The sequence below is a fragment of the Peromyscus californicus genome, unplaced genomic scaffold (genome assembly GCF_007827085.1).
Source record: "Peromyscus californicus insignis strain IS unplaced genomic scaffold, ASM782708v3 Scaffold_3__1_contigs__length_106647218, whole genome shotgun sequence".
In the NCBI taxonomy this organism is placed as follows: domain Eukaryota; kingdom Metazoa; phylum Chordata; class Mammalia; order Rodentia; family Cricetidae; genus Peromyscus; species Peromyscus californicus.
In genome coordinates this window covers 23,891,187-23,906,840 of record NW_026294551.1, presented here as the reverse complement: position 1 = coordinate 23,906,840, position 15,654 = coordinate 23,891,187, and the positions used below count along the sequence as shown (strand labels likewise).

The 15,654-nt window shown below is 47.2% G+C and overlaps 1 protein-coding gene and 1 non-coding gene across 4 annotated transcripts in view; one reads left to right on the top strand and one right to left on the bottom strand.

Annotated features, from left to right (window-relative positions):
- The first annotated feature begins 8,992 nt into the window (after positions 1–8,992).
- Wipf2 (WAS/WASL interacting protein family member 2) overlaps positions 8,993–15,654 on the top strand; it is a 36,427-nt gene continuing 29,765 nt past the window's right edge. The window contains exon 1 of one of the 3 annotated variants that reach the window (XM_052756801.1): positions 8,993–9,156. The gene's annotated coding sequence lies outside the window, so the exon portion shown is untranslated. Of the gene's footprint in view, positions 9,195–9,322; positions 9,433–15,654 lie in introns of those variants that run through there. The other 2 variants (XM_052756799.1, XM_052756802.1) reach the window with 2 other exon arrangements.
- On the bottom strand, positions 15,106–15,209 carry LOC128123512 (U6 spliceosomal RNA). The gene has a single exon (XR_008222693.1). It is a non-coding gene; the product is annotated as a U6 spliceosomal RNA (small nuclear RNA).

Below are 15,654 nucleotides of genomic sequence, written 5' to 3'. Positions count from 1 at the left end.
TTATAGGGCTGGATGGGGCAGGCCTGCTCTCCTAGCCCTGGTCTGCCTGCTGCAGGCCGCACAAGCTATTCACGCAGCCGGCAGTTACCAGTCTTGCCAAGGCAGAGACACACGGAGCCTGTGTTAACGCTCGTGATGGCCTGACCTCCAGGAGACACTGCCCACTTAACATAGCTTTATGTGGGCCCTTAGCTCATCTCCCTGAATCTTGCTGTCAGCAAACAGTCCTCTTATTCTCCCAACTTTGCTTTGCTTTTGACTGGGTTTCCACTCAGCTTTTCAAGGCAGAAGCCAGAACTTAAGAGGCCTGTGAGCTGGCTGACTGAGGAAAGTGCTTGCCCTGCCAGTCTGATGACGACCAGTGTTTGAAACCTGGAACCCGTGTAAAAGTGGAAGGAGAGAAGAGACATCACAAATTGTCCCCTGGCCTCTATGCACCTCCTGTGGCTTGTGCACACGCGGCACATACACAAACACATTGACCAAGTCTAGTGTTCAGCTGGGTGTGGTAGTGCGTGCCTGTAATCCCAGCACTCGGGGGATGGTGGCAGGATAGAGAGGTCTGTGGACGACATAGCTGGACCCTGTCTGAAATGAATATCTGAACTTACCTATCTCCTTCCACTTACTCTCCCTCATCTTTTTGCTCGCTCGCTCGCTCGCTTGCTTTTGAGACAGGGTCTCACTAGATAGCGCTGGATGGCCTGGAGTTCACTCACAGCAGGCCCACCTGCCTCTGCCTCCCAAGTGCTGGGATTAAAAGGGTGCACTGCCGTGCCTAGCCTCACTCACTTTATCAGCCAGTCCCAGCTTTCTTGGGTGTCGAGACTAGCCTCCTGCTAATCTAGCAGCGTCTTGTCTCCAGCCCATCCCTCCCTGCTGCTGACTCTACGCTGAACCTGCACAGTCTTCCTAAAACCTTTATTCCATTGCATAGCGCCGAGGTGAAAAGCATGACCAGTCCCAGTGGAACTTTTTCCCCCCCTCTGAGACAAGGTCTCACTATGTAGCTCAGGCTAGCCCACAGTTCTCATCAGTCTTCCTCCTTCAGCCTCCCAAGCGCTGGGAATACAGGTGTGCACCACTATGCCTGGGTACCACCGGAACTTTTATAGGCTGCTGGTGAGAATGTAAACTGGTACTACCACTTTGGAAAACTGGGAATGTCTGCTAAAAGTAGGTTATATAACTAATACATAGTACATGACCTAGCATTTCCACTCATGAGCATATACCCAAGAGAAATTAGTCCAAGACATATATGACAGTAATCATGGAGGAATTTTATTTGTTTTGTTTTATGGTTGTTTTTCTTCTTTTTTCCCCCACTCTGAGACAGTCTCACTATGTAGCTTGGTCTAGCCTTGAACCTTCAATCATCTAACCTCTGCCCCCCAAGTTCTGACATTACAGCCGTGGACCACTTAGGTGATTACAGCAATTTTATAGTGATGAATTAAACAGCACTTGGTTGGCTAAAACAGGAAGGTTGCTGCAAACTGAGGTTAGCTTCAGTTACACCGTACGTTCCAGAGGGGTTGAGAGCATAGCTCGATGGTAGAACACATGTTCAGTTCCTCAGGGCTGGGGGTGGGGAAGGAAAGGAAAGGAACAGAAAAAGGGGACAGAGCTAGAGAGATGGCTCAGCGGTTAAGAACACTGGTTGCTCTTCCAGAGGATCCTGGCTCAATTCTCAGAAGCCATGTGGCAGCTCACAACCATCTGTAACTCAGTTCTAGGAAATCCGACGTTGTCTTCCAGCCTCTGCAGGCACCAGGCATGTACATGATGCACAGATGTACATGCAGACAAAGCATCCATATTCATAAAGATAATAAAATGACCTGTTTAAAAAAGAGTGAGCCGGGCGGTGGTGGCGCACGCCTTTAATCCCAGCACTTGGGAGGCAGAGCCAGGCGGATCTCTGTGAGTTCGAGGCCAGCCTGGACTACCAAGTGAGTTCCAGGAAAGGCGCAAAGCTACACAGAGAAACCCTGTCTCGAAAAACCAAAAAAAAAAAAAAAAGAAAAAAAAAGAGTGAATCCCCCGGGCGCACGCCTTTAATCCCAGCACTCAGGAGGCAGAGGCAGGCGGATCTCTGTGAGTTCGAGGCCAGCCTGGTCTACAGAGCGAGATCTAGGAAAGGCGCAAAGCTACACAGAGAAACCCTGTCTCGAAAAACCAAAAAAAAAAGAGTGAATCCTATCTCAAAACAACAAAGACGACAGAAAAGCAAGCTGTGTGTGGGTTTGAGGAGATGGCTCAGTGGGTACAATCACTTGCTATGCAAGCATGAATATCTGAGTTTGAATTCCCAAACATCCATATAAAAGCTGCACATGGCCCCACATACCTACAGTGCCAGTGTTGGGGAGCAGAGACAGGCAGTTCTCAGGAGCTTGTTGGCCAGCCAGCCTATCTGAAACAGTGAACCTCAGGCTCAGTGAGAGACCCTGTCTCAAGGGAATAAGGTGAAGGGCAATAAAGGACAGCTGACAGTCTCCTCTGGTCTCTGTATTCATATACATGTACAAATGCACCTGGATACACCTATGCACGTACCATAGAGAAAGCTGGCTACGAGGACATACCTGTAGAATTCTAGCACTCTAGGGAGTTGAGGGAGGAAGGTCATAAATTAAGGCAAGTCTGAACTATGGAGGAAGAACTCATCCCAAAACAAAAATACACATATGCACACTCGTACACACACACACACACACACACACACACACACACACACACACTACAACACAGGAGAATACAAATCCACAAAAAATAAATGTTTTTGGTGGTGGTGGCACATGCCTTTTAATTCCAGCATTGGGGAGGCAGAGGCAGACAACTCTGTGAGTTCAAGACCAGCCTGGAGAGAAGTAAAAAATAGGGTGGTGCTCAGAGATGGGTATTGAGGACTTGTATGGCCATGTTGGGGCCTACTGGAATAATAGAAATGTCCCATATTGTGAACCTTCCACAAGTGTGTGTACACCCATTGGGTGGTTCATGCAAAATGTGTATGTTTTGTAATGCCTTTAATCCCAGCACTCGGGAGGTAGAGGCAGGCTGATCTTTGCCAAGTTCAAAGTAAGCCTGCTCTATACAGAAAGTTCCAGGCTAGCCAGGGCTATCTTTAAATATGTAGCCCCTTCTCCCCATCCCCGATCACATCTCCTGTTCCTTTGTCCTTCACTCTCCTCTGGCCATCCTGACCATCTTCTTGTTCTTGTAGCTATCATTGTTGGCAAAATGACTTTGCCTTGTCCATTCCCTAAGTCAGATTTGACCACTCACACAAAACCCACCCGCTATTCTGCTCTCCCAGTCTGGGTTCTGCTCAAGGCACTCCTCACTCATGACATCACTTATTGCGTCTTTGTGTGTTTGCTTAGTGGTTACCTCCCATACCAGAATGGGTCATCCCTGGGAGTGGATCTTGCTCATTGGCCGTAACTGCAATAGTAGCTGGCACAGAGCAGATACTCAATACATATTTGTTGAATGAATAAATTAAGTTGGTTGTAATAGGAACCAGAGGAGCAGGACACAATGCAAGATGATAAGTGCTCCAGGAATTAAGCCAAGGAGAATCCCTGTTGGTCTGGGAATAGGGAGCAGAGAAAATAAAAAAAAAAATTCCTTTGAAGAGATAAGCCCAAAGCAGGGCCAGGGTTGGCTGTTTTCTTCTTGTTGGTGTGCTTGGTTGTTTGGTTTTTTGGGAGAGGGTCTTTTCATGGAGCAAGGCTGGTCTCAAACTCCCCACCCCCACCCCCCCCACCCCTGCCTCAGCCTCTGAGTGCTGGGTTACATGCATGTACAACCATCGGCAGCCAGAATACGGAACTGAACAGCTAGAGACGAGCCACTGGGAGTCGCTCAGGAATTGGGCTTCACTCAGTCTGGAGGGCTGCCCCGACCTTCAGGACCAGAACAGGACATCCAGGGTGGGCGGGAGTGTGGCTGCTGAGCAGTTTCGGCTGTGTACAGAGGATGTTGCTTTGCTGTGCTCCCAGCCCAGGGCGGGCAACAGAAGTGACCTAGTTAGTGTGCGCCTCTCATCCTGGTCTCAGCCACTCTCAGAACCACCAGTCATTACTTACAGGGTGACATTCCAGGACAGGGCCTTTGCCATTTCCTGTGCTCAGCTTCAGGTGTTTTTTTTTTTTTTTTTTTTTTTCCTAGCCTGGCCTCTAACTTTGAATCCTCCTGCCTCAGCCTCCTGAGTACTGAGATTCTAGGGTTTGTTCATATTCTCTTTTCCAGCAAACCCCCGGAGCTGGCTGGCTGTGTCAGCTCTACTTTCTAGCTGAAAATTTGAGAACTTGAGAGACTTTTGTTTTTACCTGAAATTCTCCATGAAGCTGAGGATGACCTTGAACTCCTGATCTAACTGCTTCCACTTCCCAAGTGTTGGAATTATAGGCATAAACCATCATCTCTGGCTACAGACAATTTTTATTTTTTAAAACAGAGGCAACAAGGGGCTGAAGAGATGGTTCAGTGGTTAAGAGCACTGGCTGCTCTTCCAGAGGACCCGGGTTCAATCCCCAGAATCCACATGGCAGCTCACAACTGCCTGTAACTCCAGTTCCAGGGGATCTGACACCCTCATACAGACAGACATGCAGGCATAACAACAATGCACATAAAATAAAATTTAAGCTGGGCGGTGGCGGCGCACGCCTTTAATCCCAGCACTCGGGAGGCAGAGCCAGGCGGATCTCTGTGAGTTCGAGGCCAGCCTGGACTACCAAGTGAGTTCCAGGAAAGGCGCAAAGCTACACAGAGAAACCCTGTCTCGAAAAAACCAAAATAAATAAATAAATAAATAAAATTTAAAAAATTAAAAACAGAAGCAACGAGAGGTCTCAAATCCAGCCTTTGAACAGAAGCACTGGGTCTCATGGGATGGTAAGATGATGAGAAGAATCTGGAGTGGTCCAAAGACCAGCCTAACCAGAAAGAACCCTGTTGAATGTGAGTAGGGGGGGAGCAAGGAATTTAGGCAGTGATGCTTTCAACCGCCAGGTGTCACCACAGAGAACACTTTCTCAAGGTGCCTAGGAGTGGGAATCTGGCATAGAGCTTTCCCCCACTTGAGACAGGGTCTCAGTGTAGCTCTGGCTGGCCTGGAACTCACAGAGATCTGCCTGCTTCTGCCTCTGAAGTGCCAGGATGAAGGGTATGGGTGGCACGCCCATCCTCAATCTTATTTTTTGAGACAGCGTCTGTCACTGAAGCTCCCTGATTTAAGTAGCCTAGCTGGCTACCCTAGGGTCCACTTGTTTTGTCCCCCACCTTTGGGGTTACAAGTGCATATCACACAGCGTTTACATAGGTGCTGAAGAGCCAGACTCTCGGGTCCTCCGCTTCGGCAGCAAGCACTTAACCACTGAGCCACCTCCTCAATTCTATTATTATTATTATTATTAATAATAATAGTTAAAAATAGGATCTCATAAGCTGGGTGTGATGGTGAATGCCTTTAATCATGGCACTCGGGAGGCAGAGGCAGGTGGATCTCTGTGAGTTTGAGGCCAGCCTGGTCTATATTGTGAGTTCTAGGCCAGTTAGGGCTACATAGTGAGACCCTGTCTCCAAATAAATAAACATAAATAAATACGTAAATAAATAATAAAAACTACAATCGTGGGTCTGAAGAGATGGCTCAGCAGTTATGAACACTTATTGCCCTTATGGAGGATGCGGGTTCCAGTCCTAGCATTCACAGGGTGGCTCACAGCCATCTGCAACTCTAGTCCTAGGGAATCCAGTGCCTTCTGACCCCCAGAGGGACCAGGCTCCCCTGCGGTACACATACATATGTACAGGCAGAACACGCATACACATAAGAACCACTCATTTCCACAGGGGAGGGAACAGAGGCGCTGGTGGGAGCATGGAGAGCACAGACTGAAGGCATGTCTGCTACTTCGCAGGTCGGTGACTTGAACGTAGGTGGTTAAGCTCTGTGTCTCTCCTTCACCTGGGAAGCGGGAGAGTACTATTACCTTCTTGAGAAAACTGTGAGGATTAAACGGAGTAGGATGGCATGTGAAGTTATGACAATGACTGGTACATGGCAAATTGCAATAAATGTCAAACCTTGTGGTTTCTTTTTAAAATATTTGGTTTTTGACAGTTTCATACATCTATAGAAATATTGACCAGACTCACTCCTATTCCCCTCTTTTGTCCCTTCCCGCTCCCTCTGGAACTCTTCTGTCCAACATGTCCCTCTCCTCCTCTCATGTCTTCCTGTTGGTTGAGACGGGGTCTCCTTGTGTGTCCCTGGCTGTCCTGGAACTCACAATGTACCCCATGCTGGCTTGAAACTGACAGAGACAGGCCTGCTTCTGTATCCCAAAGGCTAGGCCACTCCTCCTGGCCCTCAGTTACTTTTTAAACCCTACTTTCTTTCTCCTTCGAAGAACTCTAGCTCTAGGTACATCGAAACCTTGTTCTGGGAGGACGAAGCTGGCGAGAGGGCTCGGTGTGCAGGTGCTTGCCCTCATGCCTGCCAACTTGAGTTTAATTCCAAGAATCCACAGGATGGGAGGAGAAGCAGTTCCTGAAAATTGTCCTTTGACCTCCACACGTGGCCTGTGGTGTACTCCCCTATTCATAATGAACAAAAAATGCATCTTTAATCCCAGCACTTGGGAGGCAGAGGCAGGTGGATCTCTGAGTTTGAGACCAGCCTGGTCTACAGATCAAGTTCCAGGACAGTCAGGGCTACACAGAGAAACCCTGTCTCAAAACAAAACAAAACAAACAGGCAAAAAAAAAAAGGGGGGGGGATAACATAATTCTTTTTGCTTTGAACAAGTTTTTTTCAAGAATGCTTTCTTTTGTTTCCTACCCTGGCCCCTTCATACAGACTTCATGTAGACAATGAGAGTTACCCTCTTTTTTTTTTTTTTTTTGGTTTTTTGAGACAGGGTTTCTCTGTGTAGCTTTGCGCCTTTCCTGGAACTCACTCTGTAGCCCAGGCTGGCCTCAAACGCACAGAGATCCACCTGGCTCTGCCTCCCAAGTGCTGGGATTAAAGGTGTGTGCCACCACTGCCTCATGGTTTCTTTCTTCATAAAGCTTATTATTGATATGTCCCCAAATGAGATGTCCCTGTATTCACTCTAGTGGCTGCCCTTGACATAGAGTGATGTACTAAGAGAGCAGGGGCTTGCTTAGCTATTCTGGGCAGAGAATACCCTCTGGAGGGGGCGGGGCATGAAGCAAAGGCTTGACCAATGAAGACGAGACAAGGGTAACCTGTTCAAAGGCCTTGAGGTGCAAACTCCATTGTGTGTTTCAGGAACTGGAAGTAGGTCCACATAAAGCTGAGCCACTAAGGATGAGTCAGGAAAAACGATGAGGCAAAGAGCTAGGAAACAGTCTAGCTCCACTGCCCCATGGGTCCAGTCACCCCACTGTCAGGTATGAAGGATGTAGCGACCTGCGCATCTTCACCTTCGCACCCACTGATCCTGCCTGGCATGAGTTCCTTGCCTTCGCTGATTAGTAATGGAATTCTACCTGTCTTTTTTTTCCTTTTCTGTTTGGTTTTCTGAGGCAGGGTTTCTCCATGTAGCCCTGGCTGTCCCGGATCTTGCTCTGTAGACCAGGCTGAACTCAAACTCAAGAGATCCACCTGCCTCTGCTTCCTGAGGGCCACTATACCCAGCAAAATTCTACTCATATTTCAACGACTAGTTCAAGCCATTTATAAAATCTTTTCTTCAGCAGGAATTAATCACTCCTGTGACATCCCAGCACACGTCACCATAACACTAATCACATGCTGACTTGGATCTCAGCTAGCTGTTTGCATGTCAGTCTGTGCACCAACATGGTGAGTTCCCAGAGGGCAGAAGCTCTGTCTTAGTCACCTCTGGAACCATCTCCTGGTACCTAGCCTAGTGTATGACCCATAGCAGATACTCAATGTGACATTTACTTCACTAGTGGGTGGGGCCCAGCCCTTGAGGCAGAACAGAGGGAAAACAAAAATAATAACAGCGTATGGCTTATCACATGCTTTCCCATTCATTACCTGATGAGCCTTCACGGACTCTATTAGAAAGGCCAAACACTATGAGGTAGCTGAGGCCCAAGAGCACATTGCTAGTAAGTGGGGATTAAGCCCCAATACTGTTCTTTTACTTGAGTTTCAGCCCTGGTCATTGGGTTGACCTGAGGAGCAATGAGACATATGTAAGCAATGGGGTTGCCTGGAGTGGTGACAAGTGTAGGAAGAAGAGATCCTTAGTCATTTGCAACAGAGTTAGCAGTGATGTCAGCAAAGGACGATGATTCCTCGCTCTCATCCAAGCACCTAGAGGAGTCCACAACACCACCCCTCAGCCCAGTGAGCTGGGGATACCTCTGCTGAGGAGGATGTTCAGTGGTTAGAATGACCTAACAGATGACATGTAAGGAGAAGCTTGCCTCTCGGTTGCTATGACAACCGGAGCTTGTCTACTGGGCCCCTGCAAGGGTAGCGGAGTCGTGTTCTTCCTTAATTCTAGACCATATAAGGGCTTATGGTGTGTGTGTGTGTGTGTGTGTGTGTGTGTGTGTGTGTGTGTGTGTGTGTGTGTGTGTGTGTGTGTGTGTGTGTGTGCGTGCGCACCCGCCTAGTGGAAAAAACACGAAAAAAAAAACCCATATGTAAGAAACAGCGGTTAGCTCAGTGGTTCTCTACGTTGGCCAGAAGTTAAAATCATCTGCTCAATTTTAAAGGTCAGACTGAATTTGACAAATTAAATAAGCAGCTCATGGGCTGAACCCTGGCATCACTAGTCATTGAAAGCCTCGCAGGCGGTCCCAACTGCAGCCCGAGAGGCAGACCCGGCTTTTAACTGCGGAGCTCGTCTTGCGACCTTCTCAAGATGGTGGCGCTCCGCCCCCACGTGCGCCGGTAGGGGGCAGGCTGCTCAAGGCGCATGCGTCCCGCGTCTCTGGGCTCCCGGCTACCTCCTCCTTTTTCCCCCGCCTCCATTTTGTTCGCGGACGCTGGGGACGGTGGGAGCAGATCCATTTCCGGGTTGGTAAAAGGGGCGGCGGCGAGAAAGAGAGCTTGCCGCGGGGCGAACGGGCAGGACTCTACCAGGACGGAGGTGACGGAGGATCCGCTCCCGGAGCAGGCCCGGCCAGGTGGGCAAGACGCCGGGGCGGCTGAGCCCGCCGCTGAGGTGACCTGCGGACCGGAGTGGGAGGGAGAGCCGGGAAGGGGGTCCGGGGGGGAGGGGACGCCGGGGGAGGGGCCTGAGGCGGAGAGGGGGCCTGGGGGCGGGGCCTGGAGACCCTGGCGAGGGGGCGTGGGCCATCGGAGCGGAGGGCGGTGGTGTGCGGCCGGTGCGGACAGTGCAGAGGGGCAGGAGGGAGGTTTTTGAGAGACAGGAAATTAGAGATCCTGAAGGGTTGGGTGAGGTGAGTAAGACGGCAACTCTGGGCGAGGAAGGAGGGGAACCGTGCGCAGAGGGGGAGATGGGGAAGGGAGGGAGGACCTGTTGGGAAAGGTAATTATTAGCAGGATGCTCTGAGTTGAGGAGGCCGGTGTGACATTTCGGAATCGATTCAGGTGAAAAGGGGTGGTCGAGAGGGAAGCTGTTTACATTAGAGGAGGTTTTGAGAGTGGCGGGTGAGAGGGAGTCGGAGAGATGTCTGAGATGCGTTTGGAAGCACCTGGAGTTGGAGGTTCCTGTTGGAGCGGTGTGAAATGAGGGACTGTGGAAATCTGAAGGCGCTAAACGCAGGCTGTGTGTGCGGTTGAGTTACTGATTAGGAATGGTTAGGAAGGCATATTCTGGAAGGATAGTATTGGAACGAGAAGCTGGAGGAAGCTGGTGTGTACTGGAATCTACCCTCACCCCCCCATTCCTTGCTGGGGATTGAATCCTGGTCCACTTGTATGCTGGGCAAGGGCTCTACCTCTAACCTGCACCCGAACCCTGGAATTTTTTCTTTTTTCTTTCTTTCTTTCTTTCTTTCTTTCTTTTTGTTTTTTGGTTTTTTTTTTTTTTTTTGGTTTTTTTTTTTTTTTTTGGTTTTTCGAGACAAGATTTCTCTGTGTAGCCCTGGCTATCCTGGAACTCACTCTGTAGACCAGGCTGGCCTCGAACTCCCGAATGAATGCTGGGCTTAAAGGCATGTGCCACCACCGCCCAGCCGGAACTCATATTTTTAAAGCGACTTGAATTGTACTAGATTGATCTCTCCCTGGACCCATTCCTTTTTTTTTTTTCATGCTATTTCTTTTGCTTTAGAGTTGTGTCTTCTGACATGTCACATGCTTTTGACTACTCTTTTCTCTTTTTATGAACCAGAAGAGAACTTTGGAGAATAAGAAGTACTCTAGCTCATGTATAGATTTACATGTAACTTTGCGACAGATCATTAAACTCTCATTCTCTTCCTCCTTTGCAATATAGGTCTGACCCATCTGTTCCCCTAAAAGACTGTGCTAACCTATTAGATCTTTGAAGTCTGTGTAAAGAAAAACAAGATTGTGATAATGCTGTTTATTGGTTTTTTTGTTTGTTTGTTTGTTTTTTTGAGACAGGATTTCTTTGTGTTGCCTTGGCTGTACTGGAACTTGCTCTGTAGATCAGGCTGGCCTTGAACTCATGGAGGGTGGGCACCTGCCTCTGCCTCCTGAGTGCTGGGATTACAGATGTGTGCCACCACTGCCCAGCATCTATATGCATTTTAATATATAGTCTTTAGCCTTATAGTATCTTTATATATCTTAATATTTTTAATAGTCAGAATTTTTGAGTTACTGTGTTGGTTACCACCAAGAGGAAGATACGGATTTTAGAGTTGGAAATGAATGAATGCAGCTGTTAGTGACTTAGAGAATGCAGTGTTTTATTTTCTAACTACCTGAGTATTTTAGAGAGGCGAGCCATATGCCTTGGTTCAGTCAGTATCTGTGGCCTTGCTGTCAGAGGGTAGAGACTGTAGACAGGATTAGATGCTTTCTTGTCAGTCCTTGGAGGTTTTCTTGTAGCTTTTTCCTTGACTGTGCTGCTCTGAACACTTAGTTGGTAAGTGAACTTGTTTAGCCTAGAAGAGTTTCTGAGAGTCTTGGCATTTCTGAGGTCTGATGTGATTTGCCAAAGACTGGGCAGTTTTAATTCTGCCTCACTCTTGATATCAGAAATAGTGTTTACATGAGGTGGTGCTGATTAGTGATGTGGACACATAGGTAAGAGTCAGGGGAGGGGAAGGGTAGTGGGACAGTCGATATAGCTTGGAAGTTTTACTCTGGAGTTTAAGAAAAGGAATCCTGTTCTGTTGAAGGGAATAGCATCACATGTTCTTGCCTGACTTTAACCTTCTGAACTGCTCCCTGGCACACTTGAGTGTGCTTTTCTTGTTGCCCTCAAGTAATTCTGAAGTTCATGGCCTGTTAGTTCAGGCTGTTCTAGCAAACCCTAGTCATACCAACTCCAGGAAGGGCTAGCTGCAGGCATGAAGTGTGTGCACACATTGGAGATGAAAACCTGTGTAATAGTGTACTGCTGGGTTTGGATTTGTTTGTTTTCTTGAGACAGAGTTTCCCTGTGTAGCCCTGGCTGTCCTGGAACTGGCTCTGTAGACCAGGCTGGCCTCCAGAGATCTGCCTGCCTCTGCCTCCCAGGGTAGGATTAAAGGCGAGCCCCAGCACCGCTCGGCTTTTGGTTTATTCTTAAGAGGGTTTTGCTCTGACTTACAGAAGCTCAAGGCCGCTGCATGGCTTGTTTCTTTAACACAGTGGTCTTCATTTTTCCTGTCTTGACACATTTTCCCATTGCGCTGCTTCAACTAGTCCTAAGTGGCAAGTGGCAAGCTGCCCTCCGCCTTCTTCTGGTGGGCATCCTGTCTGTGTCACAGCTTGAAGCCACCAAAATGAAAGGATTCTTGACTGCTTCAAATGCGGAGGGTGACAGAAGCTGAGCTGCGTTTCTTGAGCCAGAGAATGGACTCTGTCAGGGCAAAGAATAGTTGCAGAGACACAAACTGGGACCTGGAAGCTGTGACTAACATTTTGGCAACATGCATCCCTTTGCCAAATCAATTCTTTTCTTTAAGAGTGTGATTGTTGATCTCTTTCTCAAAGTAAGCTCTTGTTAACTGTTCTTCACACAGCTCCCAAGCAGAAGCTGGCAGAGTTCCGGTTGATTGACTGTCTTTTGGGGATGTATTCCTTGGATTAGAGTGCATGGGACGTCCCACGTCAAATGAAGTCCTCTGCTAGATCTCAAGAGCTGCTCTGCAAGGAAATAGAGGCAGAACTCTCTACAGTGTGTTTGGCAATTCTTCTAAATTCAAATCTACTTCTATTTATCTGGTGATTAAATGCAAGATGGCCAGGGCTACACAGAGAAACCCTGTCTCGAAAAACAAAATAAATAAAATTAAAACAACAACAACCAAAGAATATTGAAAAATGTTAAATATAAGCCAGATGTGGCTCATGCCTGTAGTCCCAGTACTTGGGAGACTGAGGATGACTGCAAATTCAAGGCCAGCCTGGGCTACAGAGTAAGAGCCTGTCTTAAAGGGGATGGAATCTAAAGAACTTAATGATATTGTTAGAGAAAAAAACTGTTGATAGGTGTGTTAATATCTAAGCCAGTCTTTAATAACTTAAGAGTTTTGATTTGGCATGCAAAGAGATTCTGTGAAGGCACATAGGTTATCAGATACCTGAGCAAGGCTTGGCTACCTGGCTATCTGGCTATCCAGTTGTTTATTCTTCAGGAGGTAGGTAGTTGAAGATGATGTTTTCTCTGCTGGATTTTTCGGGTCAGGGTGCCTATGAAGATGTTTTCTTGACTATATGGCAGTAGCCTCATAACGTTGGCGGTAACGCCAAAATGATACACAGAGAAACCCTGTCTGGAAAAAAACAAAACACAAAAAATATTATTATTTATTTATTTATTATTGTATATATGCATGGTGTGTGTGTGTGTGTGTGTGTGTGTGTGTGTGTGTGTGTGTGTGTGTAAGGGGGGAGTACTTGCTGGGACGTGGGTTGGTCAGAGGGTTACTTTGTGGAATTGATTCTCTCCTTCCACCTTTATGTGGATTCTGGGGATTGAAGTGCGGTTGCCAAGCTTACCCGGCAAGTGCCGCCAGCCACGGAGCCATCTCACCATCTCTCCAGCCCTGGAATATTCCATTTTTGATACTCAGATTTGAAAACCTGGCAGTGTGGCTAGTGATGTAGCTCAGTGGAAGAGCACTTGTCTAGCATAGCCAAGGATAGAGTGGGTCCCCAGCATCCCTCTCCCTAGGGGGGAAAAAGGCCAACAGGTTTAGATATAAAGATTTTGACTCTGGTCCAGAGCTTTGATTTTTGATTGTGGCAACAATACAAGTTATGTTTATGTCCCAGATCTTTCTTTTCTGAAAAGTGGCAAATCTGTATGTAACTAAGAAATGTGGTAAATTTCATCCCCTTTATATTGATTTAAAAAGGTGTGTGTGTGTGTGTGTGTGTGTGTGTGTGTGTATGTATGTAGTGTGTGTATGTATGTGTGTGTGTGTTTTGAAGGGGTAAGGGTGTGCATGCCACTGTACACATGTCAAAGTCAGAGAACAAATTGATGGGTTCAGTTTTCTCCTACATTTATGTGGGCTCCAAGGATTGAACTCAGGTCATCAGGCTTGCGTTGTTGAGGGGCATACGCTACTTAGCCACTTCACTACTTAGCCCCCTTGTTAAGAGATTTGGAGATAAGGTCTCACTCTACGGCACTTCACAGGTCCCAACTTCCTAACACCATCAGGTGTGGCTCACAACTGACTAACTCCAGCTGCACCTTCTGGATACTGTGGGCACTCACGTATGTGGCATGCACTCACATAGACACACACAACTTTTTTTGTTGTTGTTTTTGAGACAGGGTTTCTCTGTATAATAACTCTGGCTGTCCTAGAACTCACTCTGTAGACCAGGCTGGCCTCAAACTCAGAGACCAGCCTGCTTCTGCCTCCCAAGTGCTGGGATTAAAAGCATGTGCCACCACCACTGGGTGACACACAACTTTTTTTGGGTTTTTTTTTTTTTTTTTTTTTTTTTTTTTGGTTTTTTGAGATAGGGTTTCTCTCTGTAGTTTTGGTTCCTGTCCTGGATCTTGCTCTTGTAGACCAGGCTGGCCTTGAACTCACACAGATCTACCTGGCTCTGCGTCCCGAGTGCTGGGATTAAAGGTGTCCACCACCACTGCCTAGTTGACACACAACTTTGTTTTTTTTTTGTTGTTTGTTTGTTTTTTTGTTTTTTTGTTTTTTTCTAGGCAGGGTTTCTCTGTGTAGCTTTGCGCCTTTCCTGGAACTCGCTTTGGAGACCAGGCTGGCCTCGAACTCACAGAGATCCACCTGGTTCTGCCTCCCAAGTGCTGGGATTAAAGGCGTGCACCACCACCGCCCGGCGACACACAACTTTGTAAAGAGAAATAAAGATGAAATTGGTGTTTGCAAATTTTATATGTTAAATTGTGGTGGAGCTTGTTTATAATCCCATTATTGAGGAGGTGGAAACAGATGGATCAGGAGTTCAAGTTCAAGGCCTATGTAGGCTACAGGAACCCTGGTTCAAAAAAACAAATACAGTTTCTATTTGAAATAAGTAATACAACATTCAAATGGCAAAGAATAAGTGAAGCTGAGCTTGTTGACTCATGCCTGCAATGTCAGCACCGCAGAGGCAAAGGCAGAAGGGTTGCATTTGAGGCTAGCATGGGTTCAAGGTTAGCTTGAGCTCTACGGCAAGACCCAAAGGCTGTATGTAGCTCAGTGGTAGGACAATTGCCTAACAAGTGCAAGGAGGCCCTAAGTCCCATTCTCAGAATTGGGGGGGGGTAGGGGTATATAATACACTCTGCCTTTGGCTTGCCTTCAGCTCAGTTCACCTGTTCCATCTTTACAGGATTGTGAACTGCCTGACATGGGTGCTGGGAATCGTATTCAGGTCTTCTTGCAAGAGCAGTGTATTCTCTCAGTGGCTGAGCCATCTCTGCAGCCTGAGGGGACAGTTTTGAAAACCAGTGTAGCATACACTGTTAATACTACCTGCATCTTTTGGTTTTGGTTTTTGTTCTTGTTTTTTCACACATGGAACGCTTCATGAATTTGCATGTCATCCTGAGCAGGGGCCGTGCTAATCTTCTCCATATTGGTCCAGTTTTAGTGTATGTGCTCCCGATTGAGCATACATCTTTTGTCTTTAAATGTATTTTGGTCATTATTCCCCATTAGTTATAAATAGATTTGCCCTATCCTGATACAGTTTCAAACTCTTTCATGCTATGCTCCAAAATTACCACAACGTATTGAGCTTTTGAAGTTGGATTTAGGGTTTTTTTTCTTGGTCTCCTTTTTCTATGAACTGAACTCTAACCCAACCCTTAGCTCATTAGAAAGAAATGACATATGTGTGCGTGATTGCTCACACATGCCTGTGGAGGACCGAAGAGGTTGTTGCCAGACTCCATCGAGCTGGAGTTACAGGGGATTGTGAGCCGGCCAGTGGGGAAGCTGGAATTAAATTTGGGTCATGTAGAAGGACAGCAAGTGCTCTCAGCAGTGGAACCATCTCTCTAGCCCCTTGTTTTGTTTTCTCAAGGCAGGGACTTGTAGCTCAGGCTAGCCTTTAAG